The sequence below is a fragment of the Panthera onca genome, chromosome A2, assembly GCF_046562875.1.
Source record: "Panthera onca isolate mPanOnc1 chromosome A2, mPanOnc1 haplotype 2, whole genome shotgun sequence".
In the NCBI taxonomy this organism is placed as follows: domain Eukaryota; kingdom Metazoa; phylum Chordata; class Mammalia; order Carnivora; family Felidae; genus Panthera; species Panthera onca.
The window spans coordinates 37,084,855-37,100,335 of NC_138340.1; the positions used below are offsets into that span (position 1 = coordinate 37,084,855).

The 15,481-nt window shown below is 41.0% G+C and overlaps 1 protein-coding gene and 1 long non-coding RNA gene across 4 annotated transcripts in view; one reads left to right on the forward strand and one right to left on the reverse strand.

Moving 5' to 3' along the window:
• Positions 1-15,481, forward strand: part of LOC132676772 (transport and Golgi organization protein 1 homolog) — an 81,039-nt gene that overhangs the window by 5,274 nt on the left and 60,284 nt on the right. The window lies entirely within an intron of this gene.
• Positions 13,299-14,520, reverse strand: LOC144615691 (uncharacterized). Of its 3 annotated transcripts, none has more exons than XR_014137268.1 (3): positions 14,318-14,520; positions 13,949-14,106; positions 13,299-13,622 (listed from the first exon to the last, which is right to left on the reverse strand). It is a non-coding gene; the product is annotated as an uncharacterized LOC144615691 (long non-coding RNA). The 3 variants fall into 3 exon arrangements; XR_014137269.1 differs by lacking the exon at positions 14,318-14,520 and having other exon boundaries at positions 13,299-13,399; positions 13,542-13,622; positions 13,949-14,291; XR_014137267.1 differs by lacking the exon at positions 14,318-14,520 and having other exon boundaries at positions 13,949-14,291.

Below are 15,481 nucleotides of genomic sequence, written 5' to 3' on the forward strand. Positions count from 1 at the left end.
ATTTTGCATGTGATTCTTGTGTCAAGTAGTAAGTTGAAACCCCCTAAATCAACACCACAAAAAAAATAGTCTGAGGGCAATACAGCAAACCAGCCTTGCCAAGCATTGCCTTTTGCTGCCTTCACTATCAATGGAATCAGTCTTGTTAAAGTAGATTTGGCTCCATGAAGTTGAGAATTTTCCATCTGAAATCTGTTTCCTGGAAGTAAACCCAGACTATGTGACAGTTCATTTCAGATTGTACTTCAGGAGATGTTGCCACTCTAAGATTGGCCTTTTCCTCCACCAGAATAGGTGAAGGTGGAGGCAGGGGTTGCAGTCCTTAACTCTAGCGATGTCTGGGAGTGAGCTGCAATGTTGGTGAAGCCATATCCTGGAAGGTTGTCCTTCAGGGTGATTGTGTAATGGTACAACTTTTGGACTGATAATCAGGGCTCCCCAAGGAGGTGTAAAACTAGTGATGATCCCCTGCTTCATCCTAATGGGTAAAGTTGGTCAGACACAGTTTTTCACACTGATGAAATGAGTCTTCACCATCTCAAACAAAAGACCAACTCTGGGAAGGCACAAAGTGCAATGTTATTTGATGACTTTATGATAAAGGAGAGGAAACAGAGAACTAGAAAGACAGTTCTGATAGAGACATGGCAGCAGACAGAAGTTGAATTTTCTTTGTGTTGTTAGTCTGTGCATTTATGGGAGAGGTGGGGGAAGGGATATTTGCATCTAGGCCTTCAAGAGTGCTGGGAGGTAAAGAAGGAGAATTTCTGGACATTGGCCCTGACTGTATATATCTTTGCTGTCTTAGGAAGCTGAAAATGACACTGTGAAATGGTGGCAAAGAACAATCAGCTGGCAGCTGCAGGTAAAATTTGAAAATAGCTACAGAAGGGGTGCCTGGGTGGCTCAGTCATTTAAGCATCTCACTTCAGCTCAGGTCATAATTTCAGTCCATGAGTTAGAGCCCCACGTCAGGCTCTGTGCTGACAGCTCAGAGCCAGGAGCCTGCTTTGGATTCTGTTACCTCTCTTTCTGTCCCTCCCCCACTCATGCTCGCTTGGTCTCTCTCTCTCAAAAATAAACATTAAAAAAAAATAGCTACAGAAGAAATAAACAAGGACTATGTGGAAACTTCGTCCATGCCAACACTCCTCGGGGGTGGTGTCAGTTGTCATAATCTATAGGAGAGCAGTGTGTTGTACTATGAATCATGCCCATCAACCCTGGGAAACATGGTGAAGATACAAGTTAAAGAAGAATAGAGCTTTATGATGAAAGACACTTGTCACATGATGAATTAGGGAAAGATTGAAAATGGGAAGGAATTCTATTAACTCTGAATCCTACAGGCATGGAATAATGAGTAAGGAAAGGATGTAACAATAGCTTTCATCCTACTGTACATTTATAATCATGTTAAAAGTGTTTCATGTGTAAGAATAAATTGCATCAGGGAACAGATATGAGGTTGATGGGAACATGGGCAGATTATTTTAAAATCATACCCAATATTGGGCCTTATCTGACAAAAGCAATTGTAACTCACAGGCAACAAACTGAACAAATATGAGAATAGCTGCAGCAGACAGAACTCACCTTCAGACACCAGGTAACCTGAGTTCTGCCTGACATACTGAACCCTTAGCATCTCATGCGGGTGAGTGTAGTGGCCCTTGGGATCCCTAAACACGGGGTTTTCATTGTTGGCTTTTTCAGATCGCAGTTCATGAGAAGAATGCTCAGGACAACTAGGTTAAGTGTTTTCTTGTTTCCTCCTCTTTGGTGCACAGTCTGGCACACTGAAGGTGGATGAGTTTTTTTCTCCCCCAGATAAAGACTCAGATCTAGGACAGAGAGATGGTGGAGCAGAGCAGGGAGGTTGCCTACTTGAAATACAAGTGTGGTCATTTGACTTGAGTTTTTATGGGTGTTTCAAGGTCTGATGCCTGCACTGTTTGTTGTCTAGTAGAGGACGTGGTGTTGCAACTCTTGTAGAAGTCCATTATTTTTCTGTATCCAAGACTGGATGGGATGGAAGGAAAGAGGCTGCTTGAGGGATAGAGGAGGCAGAGACCAATGCCTGGAAGTCCAGAGACGCAGAACCCTCCAAGGAGAGAGGTAAGGAGCACGTGGTGACGTGCAGCAGCCTAATTTCTGCTGTGCAGCCTGTTAGAAAACAGGTGGAAAACAGTTCACGTCTAACAACTCATAAATGGCTTTCTTAGTGGTATACATATGTATGTATATTTATATACATATGTGTGAGTGTGTGTGTGTGTGTGTGTGTGTGTGTGTGTATCCCCCCTCCTCCATTCACGTTGAAAATTCACTGTTCAGCATTAAGAGAGAAAGAGACTATGGAGCACCTGGGTGGCTCGCTCAGTTGAGCATCAGACTCTTGATTTGGGGTCAGGTCATGATTCTAGGATCGTGCGATCCAGACCTGTGTTGGGCTCCACACTGAGCGTGGATCCTGCTTAAGATTCCCTCTCTTTCCCTCTGCCCCTCTCGCATGCCCTCTCTCACTAAAATTTAAACAAAAAATCCATAAAGAATAATTTTAAAATATTTTTTTAAAGGAAAGGATTATACACTGTGGCTATCACCCTTTGTCTCTCAACTATATTTGGGAATTTTCTACATATCTTGGAGGGCAGAGTTGAATGATGTGATAAATTACCTAGTTGTGAAAATAAAAGATAACTCCTAGTCCTTGAAATAGCAAAACTCATCTTGGTGGTCCTAGTGAAATTCTAGCTCATTGTTCAGAAAGAGGTTTGGCTCCCAGAGGCCCACTCTCTACTGTGGTAAATGGCAAGCAAATATGCTGTGCTCACTTCACCCAATGAATAAAAGCCTCCAAAGCCAAATTACAGTAAAACTCAGCAGCCAACTCTTACCACTTCCTGATTCTTCACATTCCTCTCTCTCTGAGTTTGCAAGGCAACAAGTGCACTTTGAAGGGTGTCATTTAAAATTTCATTAAAGTGGGTGCCTGGGCGGCTCAGTCAGTTAAGCATCCCACTTCAGCTCAGGTCGTCATCTCGTGGTTTGTGAGTTTGAGCCCTGTGTCAGACTCTGTGCTGACAGTTCAGAGCCTGGAACCTGTTTTGGATTCTGTGTCTCCCTCTCTCTCTACTCCTCCCCTGCTCCTGCTTGTGCTCTGTCTCTCCCTGTCTCTCAAAAAATTAATAAACACTATTTTTTTAATTTCTTTAAAGTGCTCCATTATTTTGATGTTCTCCTTCAACAAAACATGTTGAATGAGTAATAATAATTCATTCCTTTTATTTGTGTTTTTAGAATGCAATCCAGGCAAAGAAGGGATTCTCACCTTCAGTTTAAGAGCTTCATCAGAGAGAAACTTACTTTCTCTCATAGTTTCCTGAAGACATTTCCTTAACTCACTGTTGTATAAAACACGAAAAAGGAATCAGAATTTTTTTTTTTAAAAAAAGCATAGTGCTAGATAAACCTATCTTCTAATGTGTGACTCCTTTCACAAATAGAGAGGTAGCTCTTTACATTTGTGAAGCTTGTCTTCAATTGGGACTGTTTATAGAACACATGAAATAGGTCAGTAGGATGCTCTACCAGAGTGGCAGTAACCAAAATGAAATCACAAAAAAATATTCGAAAGGGCAATGCTACCTTCTGTTCCCAAATGGATATTTTTTTCAGCAATGAAGTTCTCTGTTTTCTTTCTTAAAAGTATTGACCTTCTCAATTATTTGCTGTAAACTAACTAAAAGGAGACAAAACATGTTCTAAGGCTGTTACCAAACCAGTGACATCAAATAATCCCAGTGTATTAGCAGCACACATGATCCGACAGGTGGGTGTAACTAACATTTTAGCTTTCCCGTTGTGCCTGAAGAAATCAAGTTTTAGCAGCATGTTAAACCTAAGAAAACCTTATTTCAATGAGATTCCTATTTAAAATATTGTCCAAAATGGAGAAACACAATAAAATATCTTCTCATTTCTCTCCCATCTGGAAGCACCCTTCTTAGAAAATCCAATCACTTCAAATACTTATGTCACTACCAGAGATGAAACAAAAATCAAATCCTATCAACTTACATTTCTCTCCTCCAATTATTAAGGTACATAGATAGGTCCCGGCAAATAAAGGAACAAACAAAAACAAAAAAACATCATTTAGTCTCGATTTGAGCCTCTCATACCCCCAGGTGCTGGTTGGAATTCCACACAAAGAAAGCTCAAACTGCTGCTGACTGATTGACTACTCGAAGGCCTTGGATGGCTTCCTGCTGCTCACAGATTGCCTTTCGTGAACCCTAGGCCGGGGGCCCTGGAGGACAAGGTCTTTGGAATCAAACATACGGGTACCATCTCAGCTTTACACTTAGTGGCTGGAGGATCTGGATTAATGGCAATTCCTAGAAGACAAACTTTTTTCATCCCGACATGGGAATATTACCCTCCAACCTTAAAGGAATATTATTCAACACACACGAAGCACCCAATTACAGGTAACACATGTAAGCTCTAGAACAGACTCCTCCAACAGGGACTGATTCTGTCATCTGACCAGAAAGTGCAAACTTCTCTTTTGTTGGCCCAGTGTGAGAGCTCTCATGCCCTGAGATCACTCTTCTCCCCACCACCACCACTGCATTCAAAGGGATGAACACCAGCCTTTGCGGGCTCGTTAAGTGTCAGGCAGCCACCCTGGCTCTCAACAGACAGCGCCACAGGATCACCACAGTCTATGGAGCCTGTGCAGAATACATTACCCCCATTTGCAAAAAACTCATTTCCACTCATTCTTCCCTGGCATGAACGGCTTCCTCCACCTCAGACTCAGAACCATGGTTTAAACCTCTCTTGTGACACACACCCTGCCTGGCAATATCTGGCTTCGTCTCTAAGCTCAGGCTTCTTGATAGGCTTGTAGATAGACAGTTTTCTCATCTTCACATTTCACGAAGAGCCAGGTCATGGCAAAGTACTCACTCCAAACCTCAGGCTCATATCATCACTTGTTTCCTAATCATTTCTATGTAAAATTACACAAATTTCATTCCCTCTACTCTGGTGATGTGTTCCTCCTCCCGATGTCTTAAGAGACGGCAACTCCCTCCATATTGTCACTTAGGCTCCAAACAGGGGAGAGAAAGATGAATTTCAAGAGTTAAAAAGTCAATTAGACATCAGAAGTCCCCATATTTATCCTTAGGTGAATCAAAACGCACATCAAGGGGCGCCTAGGTGGCTCAGTTGGTTGAGTGTCTGACTTTGGCTCAGGTCATGCATGATCTCACTGTTCATGGGTTCTACTCTCCCATGGGGCTCTGTGGTGACAGGTAAGAGCCTGGCACCCACTTTGGACTCTGTGTGTGTGTGTCTCTCTCTCTGTCCCTCCCCCACTTGCACTCTTTCTCTCTCACTCAAACATTAAAAAAAAACAACCCACATCAAACACCAGTACTGAGAAAATATTACAAAGAAAACTAAAGCTTAAATTCTTACCGTGATATTCTCGAGGCTCTATCTAAGAGGGGAAAAAACAAAATTAAATTTGGTGTCAAAACATATTATTAGTAAAAACCTATAGTTCCTGATAAATAGCAAAATAGTAATCCAGTGAAATTACAGTAATTTTATTATGCATAATTAATTCACAGGATTAAAAGATAAGAAAAAATAGAATTTCCTATTTAAGTCATGTTACTTCACAATTTCTGTTAAAGAGCACAACGTAAATAGCTTTTTTTTTTAACAGAAAATTTGTTTATGTTAAATGAACATTCAGCCTATTCAATTTTGACCATTGATAATACATTTTAAAAATGCTTTAAATTGTCATTTCCCTCACTTATTTTTTTTTAAATCCAGTATCCACACTGAAGTTTAGAACTAGGATTATTTTGAAATCCTGAAATAAAGAAACAGGAAGGAAGGGAGGGAGGGAGGGACAGAGGAAGGGTGGGCAAAACCTTTGAGCTAAGATATGCCTCTTTTATTCTCTAGAAAGCTCTTCTGAAATATTACATGGAGTTGTCTGTCTGCTGAATTCATACAGGGTTATAGCACATCAGGTGCCATGATTTTTTCCAGACTACTACAAACAAAATAAAAGCCACCAAATGAGAAAAAGAATAAAACACGGCTAGAGCTAAAGCACAAGCAACAACAGAAATAACAGTTGATGTTTAAAAAAAGAGCAAAAAGAGCTCTGCAGACCTCAGTTCTCCTGATAAATTCTAGCTCAATCAAATCTAGGCATGACCCGGTTTTGACACCATTAACATATTTCCCCATTCTAAAGTTTTAAAGGATGATGAGAGGCTGAGGCCAGCCCTAAACTCTTGCCAGGATATTAGAATATCATCATGCTATCAAAAAGCCACTTAGGAACCTCTGAGCTTCCCTGTCCCTTGTCACCCAGCCCCACAGGCGGGGAAGTGAAAAGGAATATGAACACACCAAATACTTAATATTTGTGTTTCTGTGTGAAGGCAAGTTTTCTACAGTGGCAGGGAGAGGGGCAAATACTCATTTAGAAATAAATTCCAAAGTATTCTGTTCTTCCAGAAAAGATCTGCCCTCAAGAGGAACGAAGAGCCTAACTGGGGATTTCCCAAAGAGTAAGCAATACAGGTGAGGGAAAATACTCAACTCCAGGGCTCTCGCCTTCCTGTCTCACCTGGGAGTAAATTCAGACTAACCCCTAGCCAGATAAATAGAAAAACCTCACACTCATGTCCTATTTACCTCAGTTCCTTTACCAGCACATAACGTTTGCCTTTCAACACAACTTACAAGGCATAGTAAAGTAAAAACCACACAGTTTGAACACAGATAGCAAGCATTAGAATTACACTTCCTATGGCAGAGATGTAGGAATTATCATCCTGGGAACTTAAAACCACTTCCATTCCTATGATAATGCAGATAATGAAAAAAGTGGACAACATGCAAGAAGAGATGGTGAATGTAAGCAGACAGTTGAACCTCTAAGATTTTAAAGTGATTTGAGATGCAGCGAAGGCAGTCCTGAGAGGAAAATACATTGCAATCCAGGCCTATCTCAAGAAACAAGAAAAATCCCAAATACAAAATCTAACAGCACACCTAAAGGAAATAGAAGCAGAGCAGCAAAGACACCCCAAACCCAGCAGAAGAAGAGAAATAATAAAGATCAGACCAGAAATAAACAATACAGAATCTAAAACAACTGTAGAGCAGATCAATGAAACCAAGAGTTGTTTTTTTGAAAAAATAAACAAAATTGATAAACCTCTAGCCATGCTTCTCAAAAAGAAAAGGGAGATGACCCAAATAGATGAAATCATGAATGAAAATGGAATTGTTACGAGCAATCCCTCAGAAAGACAAGCAATTATCAGGGAATACTATGAAAAATTATATGCCAACAAGCTGGAAAACCTGGAAGAAATGGACAAATTCCTAAACACCCACACGCTTCCAAAACTCAATCAGGAGGAAACAGAAAGCTTGAACAGACCCATAACCAGCGAAGAAATTGAATCGGTTATCAAAATCCTCCCAACAAATAAGAGTCCAGGGCCAGGTGGCTTCCCAGGGGAGTTCTACCAGACGTTTAAAGCAGAGATAATACCTATCCTTTTCAAGCTATTCCAAGAAATAGAAAGGGAAGGAAAACTTCCAGACTCATTCTATGAAGCCAGTATTACTTTGATTCCTAAGCCAGACAGAGGCCCAGCAAAAAAAGACAACCACAGGCCAATATCCCTGATGAATATGGATGCAAAAATTCTCAATAAGATACTAGCAAATCGAATTCAACAGCATATAAAAAGAATTATTCACCATGATCAAGTGGGATTCATTCCTGGGATGCAGGGCTGGTTCAACATTCGCAAATCAATCAATGTGATACATCACATTAATAAAAGAAAAGATAAGAACCATATGATCCCGTCAATCGATGCAGAAAAGGCCTTTGACAAAATCCAGCACCCTTTCTTAATAAAAACCCTTGAGAAAGGATAGAAGGAACATACTTAAACATCATAAAAGCCATTTATGAAAAGCCCACAGCTAACATCATCCTCAATGGGGAAAAACTGAGAACTTTCCCCCTGAGATCAGGAACACGACAGGGATGTCCACTCTCACCGCTGTTGTTTAACATAGTGCTGGAAGTTCTGGCATCAGCAATCAGACAACAAAAGGAACTCAAAGGCATCAAAATTGGCAAAGATGAAGTCAAGCTTTCGCTTTTTGCAGATGACATGATATTATACATGGAAAATCCGATAGACTCCACCAAAAGTCTGCTAGAACTGACTCATGAATTCAGCGAAGTTGTAGGATACAAAATCAATGTACAGAAATCAGTTGCATTCTTATACACTAACAATGAAGCAACAGAAAGACAAATAAACTGATCCCATTCACAATTGCACCAAGAAGCATAAAATACCTAGGAATAAATCTAACCAGAGATGTAAAAGATCTGTATGCTGAAAACTATAGAAAGCTTATGAAGGTAATTGAAGAAGATATAAAGCAATGGGAAAACATTCAGTGCTCATGGATTGGAAGAATAAATATTGTCAAAATGTCAATACTACCCAAAGTTATCTACACATTCAATGCAATCCCAATCAAAATTGCACCAGCATTCTTCTTGAAACTAGAACAAGCAATTCTAAAATTCATATGGAACCACCAAAGGCCCCCAATAGCTAAAGTAATTTTGAAGAAGAAGAAGACCAAAGCAGGAGGCATCACAATCCCAGACTTTAGCCTCTACTACAAAGCTGTAATCATCAAGACAGCATGGTATTGGCACAAAAACAGACACATAGACCAATGGAATAGAATAGAAACTCCAGAACTAGACCCACAAACGTATGGCCAACTAATCTTTGACAAAGCAGGAAAGAACATCCAATGGAAAAAAGACAGTCTCTTTAACAAATGGTGCTGGGAGAACTGGACAGCAACATGCAGAAGGTTGAAACTAGACCACTTTCTCACACCATTCACAAATATAAACTCAAAATGGATAAAGGACCTGAATGTGAGACAGGAAACCATCCAAACCCTAGAGGAGAATGCAGGAAATGACCTCTCTGACCTTAGCCCTAGCAATCTCTTACTCGGCACATCCCCAAAGGCAAGGGAATTAAAATCAAAAATCAATTACTGGGACCTTATGAAGATAAAAAGCTTCTGCACAGCAAAGGAAACAACCAACAAAACTAAAAGGCAACCAACGGAATGGGAAAAGATATTTGCAAATGACATATCGGACAAAGGGCTAGTATCCAAAATCTATTAAGAGCTCACCAAACTCCACACCTGAAAAACAAATAACCCAGTGAAGAAATGGGCAGAAAACATGAATAGACACTTCTCTAAAGAAGACATCCGGATGGCCAACAGGCACACGAAAAGATGCTCAACGTCGCTCCTCATTAGGGAAATACAAATCAAAACCACACTCAGATATCACCTCACGCCAGTCAGAGTGGCCAAAAAGAACAAATCAGGAGACTATAGATGCTGGAGAGGATGTGGAGAAACGGGAACCCTCTTGCACTGTTGGTGGGAATGCAAATTGGTGCAGCCACTCTGGAAAGCAGTGTGGAGGTTCCTCAAAAAATTAAAAATAGACCTACCCTATGACCCAGCAATAGCACTGCTAGGAATTTACCCAAGGGATACAGGAGTACTGATGCATAGGGGCACTTGTACCCCAATGTTCATAGCAGCACTCTCAACAATTTCCAAAGTATGGAAATAGCCTAAATGTCCATCAACTGATGAATGGATAAAGAAATTGTGGTTCATATACACAATGGAGTACTACAGGGCAATGAGAAAGAACAAAATATGGCCCTTTGTAGCAACGTGGATGGAACTGGAGAGTGTGATGCTAAATGAAATAAGCCATAGAGAGAAAGACAGGTACCATATGTTTTCACTCTTATGTGGATCCTGAGAAACTTAAAAGAAACCCATGGAGGAGGGGAAGGAAAAAAAAAAAAAGAGATTAGAGTGGGAGAGAGCCAAAGCATAAGAGACTCTTAAAAACTTAGAACAAACTGAGGGTTGATGGGGGTGGGAGGGAGGGGAGGGTGGGTGATGGGTATTGAGGAGGGCACCTTTTGGGATGAACACTGGGTGTTGTATGGAAACCTATTTGACAATAAATTTCATATATTGGAAAAAAAATTATATGCCAGCAAGCTGGAAAACCCGGAAGAAATGGACAAATTCCTAAGCACCCACACACTCCCAAAACTCAAACAGGAATAAATAGAAAACTTGAACAGACCCATACCAGTGAAGAAATTGAATCAGTTATCAAAAATCTCCCAACAAATAAGAGTCCAGGACCAGATGGCTTCCCAGGGGAATTCTACCAGACATTTAAAGCAGAGATAATACCTATCTTTCTCAAGCTATTCCTAAAAATAGAAAGGGAAGGAAAATTTCCAGACTCATTCTATGAAGCCAAGAACTTTGATTCCTAAACCAGACAGAGACCCAGGAATAAAAGACAACTACAGGCCAATATCCCTGATGAATATGGATGCAAAAATTCTCATTAAGATACTAGAAATAAGATTCAACAGCATATAAAAAGATTTATTCACCATGATCAAGCGGGATTCATTCCTGGGATGCAGGGCTGGTTCAGCATTCGCAAATCAATCAATGTGATACATCACATTAATAAAAGAAAAGATATGAACCATATGATCCTGTCAATCAATGCAAAAAAGCATTTGACAAAATTCAACATCCTTTCTTAATAAAAACCCTTGAGAAAGTCGGGATAGAAGGAACATACTTAAACATCATAAAAGCCATTTATGAAAAGCCCACACCTAATAGCATCCTCAATGGGGAAAAACTGATAGCTTTCTCTCTGAGATCAGGAACATGACAGGGATGTCCACTCTCACCGCTGTTGTTTAACATAGTGTTGGAAGTTCTGGCATCAGCAATCAGACAACAAAAGGAAATAAAAGGCACCAAAATTGGCAAAGATGAAGTCAAGGTTTCACTGTTTGCAGATGACATGATACTATACTTGGAAAACCCAATGGACTCCACCAAAAGTCTGCTAGAACTGATACATGAATTCAGCAAAGTTGCACGATACAAAATCAATGTACAGAAATCAGTTGCATTCTATACACTAATAATGAAGCAACAGAAAGATAAATAAGAAACTGATCCCATTCACAGTTGCACCAAGAAGCATAAAATACCTAGGGATAAACCTAACCAAAGATGTAAAAGATCTGTATGCTGAAAACTATAGAAAGCTTATGAAGGAAATTGAAGAAGACATAAAGAAATGGAAAAACATTCTGTGCTCATGGATTGGAAGAATGAATATTGTTAAAATGTCAATACTACCCAAAGCTATCTACTCATTCAATGCAATCCCAATCAAAATTGCACCAGCATTCTTCTCAAAGCTAGAACGAGCAATCCTAGAATTCATATGGAACCACAAAAGACCCCGAATAGCCAAAGTAATTTTGAAGAAGAAGACCAAAGCAGGAGGCATCACAATCCCAGACTTTAGCCTCTACTACAAAGCTGTCATCATCAAGACAGCATGGTATTGGCACAAAAACAGACACATAGACCAATGGAATAGACTAGAAACCCCAGAACTAGACCCAGAAAAGTATGGACAACTAATCTTTGACAAAGTAGGAAAGAATATCCAGTGGAAAAAAGACAGTCTCTTTAACAAATGGTGCTGGGAGAACTGGACAGCAACATGCAGAAGGTTGAAACTAGACCACTTTCTTACACCATTCACAAAAATAAACTCAAAATGGATGAAGGACCCGAATGTGAGACAGGAAACCATCAAAACCCTAGAGGAGAAAGCAGGAAATAACCTCTCTGACCTCAGCTGCAGCAATTTCTTACTGGACACATGCCCAAAGGCAAGGGAATTAAAAGCAAAAATGAACTATTGGGACCTCATCAAGATCAAAAGCTTATGCACTGCAAAGGAATCAATCAACCAAACTAAAAGGCAACCAACGGAATGGGAAAAGATATTTGCAAATGACATATCGGACAAAGGGCTAGTATCCAAAATCTATAAAGAGCTCACCAAGCTCCACACCCAAAAAACAAATAATCCAGTGAAGAAACGGGCAGGAAACATGAATAGACACTTCTAAAGAAGACATCCAGATGGCCCACAGGCACATGAGAAGATGCTCAACGTCGCTCCTCATCAGGGAAATACAAATCAAAACCATACTCAGATATCACCTCACGCCAGTCAGAGTGGCCAAAATGAATAAATCAGGAGATTATAGATGCTGGCGAGGATGTGGAGAAACAGAACACTCTTGTACTGTTGGTGGGAATGCAAACTGGTGTAGCCGCTCTGGAAAACAGTTTGGAGGTTCCTCAAAAAATTAAAAATAGACCTACCCTATAACCCAGCAATAGCACTGCTAGGAATTTACCCAAGGGATACAGGAGTGCTGATGCATAGTGGCACTTGTACCCCAATGTTTATAGCAGCACTTTCAACAAGAGCCAAATTATGGAAAGAGCCTAAATGTCCATCAACTGATGAATGGATAAAGAAATTGTGGTTTATATACACAATGGAATACTACGTGGCAATGAGAAAGAATGAAATATGGCCTTTTGTTGCAACGTGGATGGAACTGGAGAGTGCTATGCTAAGTGAAATAATGCATACAGTGAAAAACAGATACCATATGTTTTCACTCTTATGTGGATCCTGAGAAACGTAACAGAAACCCATGGGGGAGGAAACAGAAAAAAAAAAAGAGCTTAGAGAGGGAGGGAGACAAAACATAAGAGACTCTTAAAAACTGAGAACAAACTGAGGGTTGATGGGGGGTGGGAGGGAGGGCAGGGTGGGTGATGGGTATTGAGGAGGGCACCTGTTGGGATGAGCACTGGGTGTTGTATGGAAACCAATTTGACAATGAATTGCATATTTAAAAAATAAATAAATAAAAGCATTAAAAAATTCTACATTTATGAATTTAATGTGCAATCTCCTAATATTCCATATAGGATATACATTTTTCTTTCAACTACATGTGGGGTTTTCTCAGGACTAAAACATCTAATGTATGCATATACACAAAATATCAAATGAAGAAATCCACTATAACGAAATGAAATCATACTGGTGAACATAGATTACATTTTTAATGGCACTACTCAAGGTGGGGTGATATTTTCAACTGGGGGGTGGGGGGAAGTTAACAGACACCTACACCACAAATCGTGAAGTTACAGCAACTTGCCTGCGCATCAGAAGGTCTGTCTTCTTTCTTACAGGGACAGAAAGGAGCCTTGAAAATATGTGTGGTGAATGTAAAACTCAGGCAGGTCTGTGAATCTCTGACTGAGAAAATGAGAAAGAAAGAAAAAAAAAGGGGGGGAATGTATCGAACAGGGGATCTAAGCATCAATTTTCATAAAGAAAAAATACCATCAGGCTTTTTCTTCTAAAATCGATTCACGATGTTTGTTTCGTACAGTCTTACCCATACTGAGAAGTGGCCTTGGTATGTTCTTTGACCATCAGCAGTCTGGGAGGGACGCCGTGAATCAGCTTTTAGTAAAACCTGCAATCAATTTAAAAGAATTTCAGATGTTCACGAGTTCATGAGAAATCAGAAAACATGCCAAATCTCAACTGAAAAGGGGATAAGGTAACGAGGATGTTTTTAAGATCTTATTGATGAGATTCCTTCCAATGAAGACAAGAGAGGATAACTGTAACAAATTCTGTTGCAGGAATAATATTGAACATTCAAGAAACGGGCGGTTCCCTACACAACATACTGTCAGGTTTCCAGTTGTTTCCAACGACTACAACATTGTTGGGAAAAAATCCCCACTGAAAGTTCATAAAAGCATGTGCGATGTGGAGGGCACATTGTGTTTTCACCTCTGGCTCTGGTTTCGGCAGGACTCAGAGAGTGGGTCCCAGCTCCTTCTTCTAGAAGGTCCTGAGAGTCAACGTTTGGCGGCTTCACTTCCCAACTGAATGCGGCTCCTGTTCCTCCCAATTTGTGTCACAATTTCTCCCCCGAAACAAGCCTGAACCTGGAACAAACCAAGACCAGCCTCTCTGACGTGGCGTCACGGGACCCCCTGAATCCAGGGATCCTCCAGGGAAATACCAGCAGGAGAAATGAGGAACAAACCACGGAACAGCCCAGAAAAAGCGAGGGACTGTGCCGCCAACCGACCACCCGCGCTTCCAGGGAAGCCGCCCAGGCCCTGCCTCCCCCGCCTCAGGACTCAGCCCCATCACCTAGGAGACGCCAAGGGGCTGCGAAGCCTCCAGGGACTCCCCCAGGCCCGGGGGCGGAACCTGCTGGAAACGCAGCTCTGGCTCTTTGCCCACACTCAGAGGCACTGGGTCCTCAGAAGCAAGGAAGCCTTAACAGCCCGGGGACGCCCTGGATCAGAAAAGCCCGGTGGGCGCCTTCTCAAGCCATCACTGGCCACGCAGAGGCCCGGCCCCTCCCTGGGCGTGGTGCGTGCGCGCCCTCTGCCGGCCACCGTGCGAATTCCTGCAATGCTCAAGGCCATGGCTGCTCAGCTGGAAGTACTGACAGTGCAGCTGGTCCAGTGAAGGCTGTTCTGGTCAGGAAGGGTCTTAGCGAAGGACTTGGGACACAAAGAAACCTTTTCCTTCTCCCTTTTACTGAGTGCAGAATGAAACCGAATTTATTGACGTAATGATATCATGTGTAATGCTTTAAGCAGCATTCGCAGAAATACAGACTGCAAATTGACACCTGCTGACCCACAGGTCATGGTGTTTAGCACCATAATACTTGGGTTAAATAAAAAAAGTTGACACCTCTGAGAAAGAGATACAGGCTCCCAGCTATGGAATGAATAAGCCATTGGGATCCAAGGTACAGCCCATAGAATAGCGTCAATCCTGTAAGAAAGCGTTGCATACTTTCGCAATATAGCTACCCTTGTAGAGGTACCTGGAGAGCGTAATGTATACACACGGAATCACCATGATATATGCCTGAAACTAATACAACATGGTGAGTCTACTATTTCAATTAAAAATGACAATATTTTTAATTTCTCCTTCACCATTAAAAATTATTTCTAATTGAGAACATATGAAATTCCATTTATACCACATTCTCTAATGTCACCATCTTGATGTGGAGAGCTTATTTTTCAAGTTGTCAATAATGTCTTTGAGGACACAAATGTGACAAGGTCAGAATGCGCATCTAGAGGGAGCTACACATCTGGTATAAATTTCCTGCCTCTATATGGGTAATTTCAATGAAAAGTGCTTCATGGACGAAGTTGGATGAAATCATTTCCATCAGACTCATAGGTAGACAATTGTGCCTTCAAAAAATAATTGTCATCTCTTCATATCAGAGGAAGGCTGGGTGAAGATATAGGTTTCTCTTTTGATGTAAGAGAAGGCTGTGGT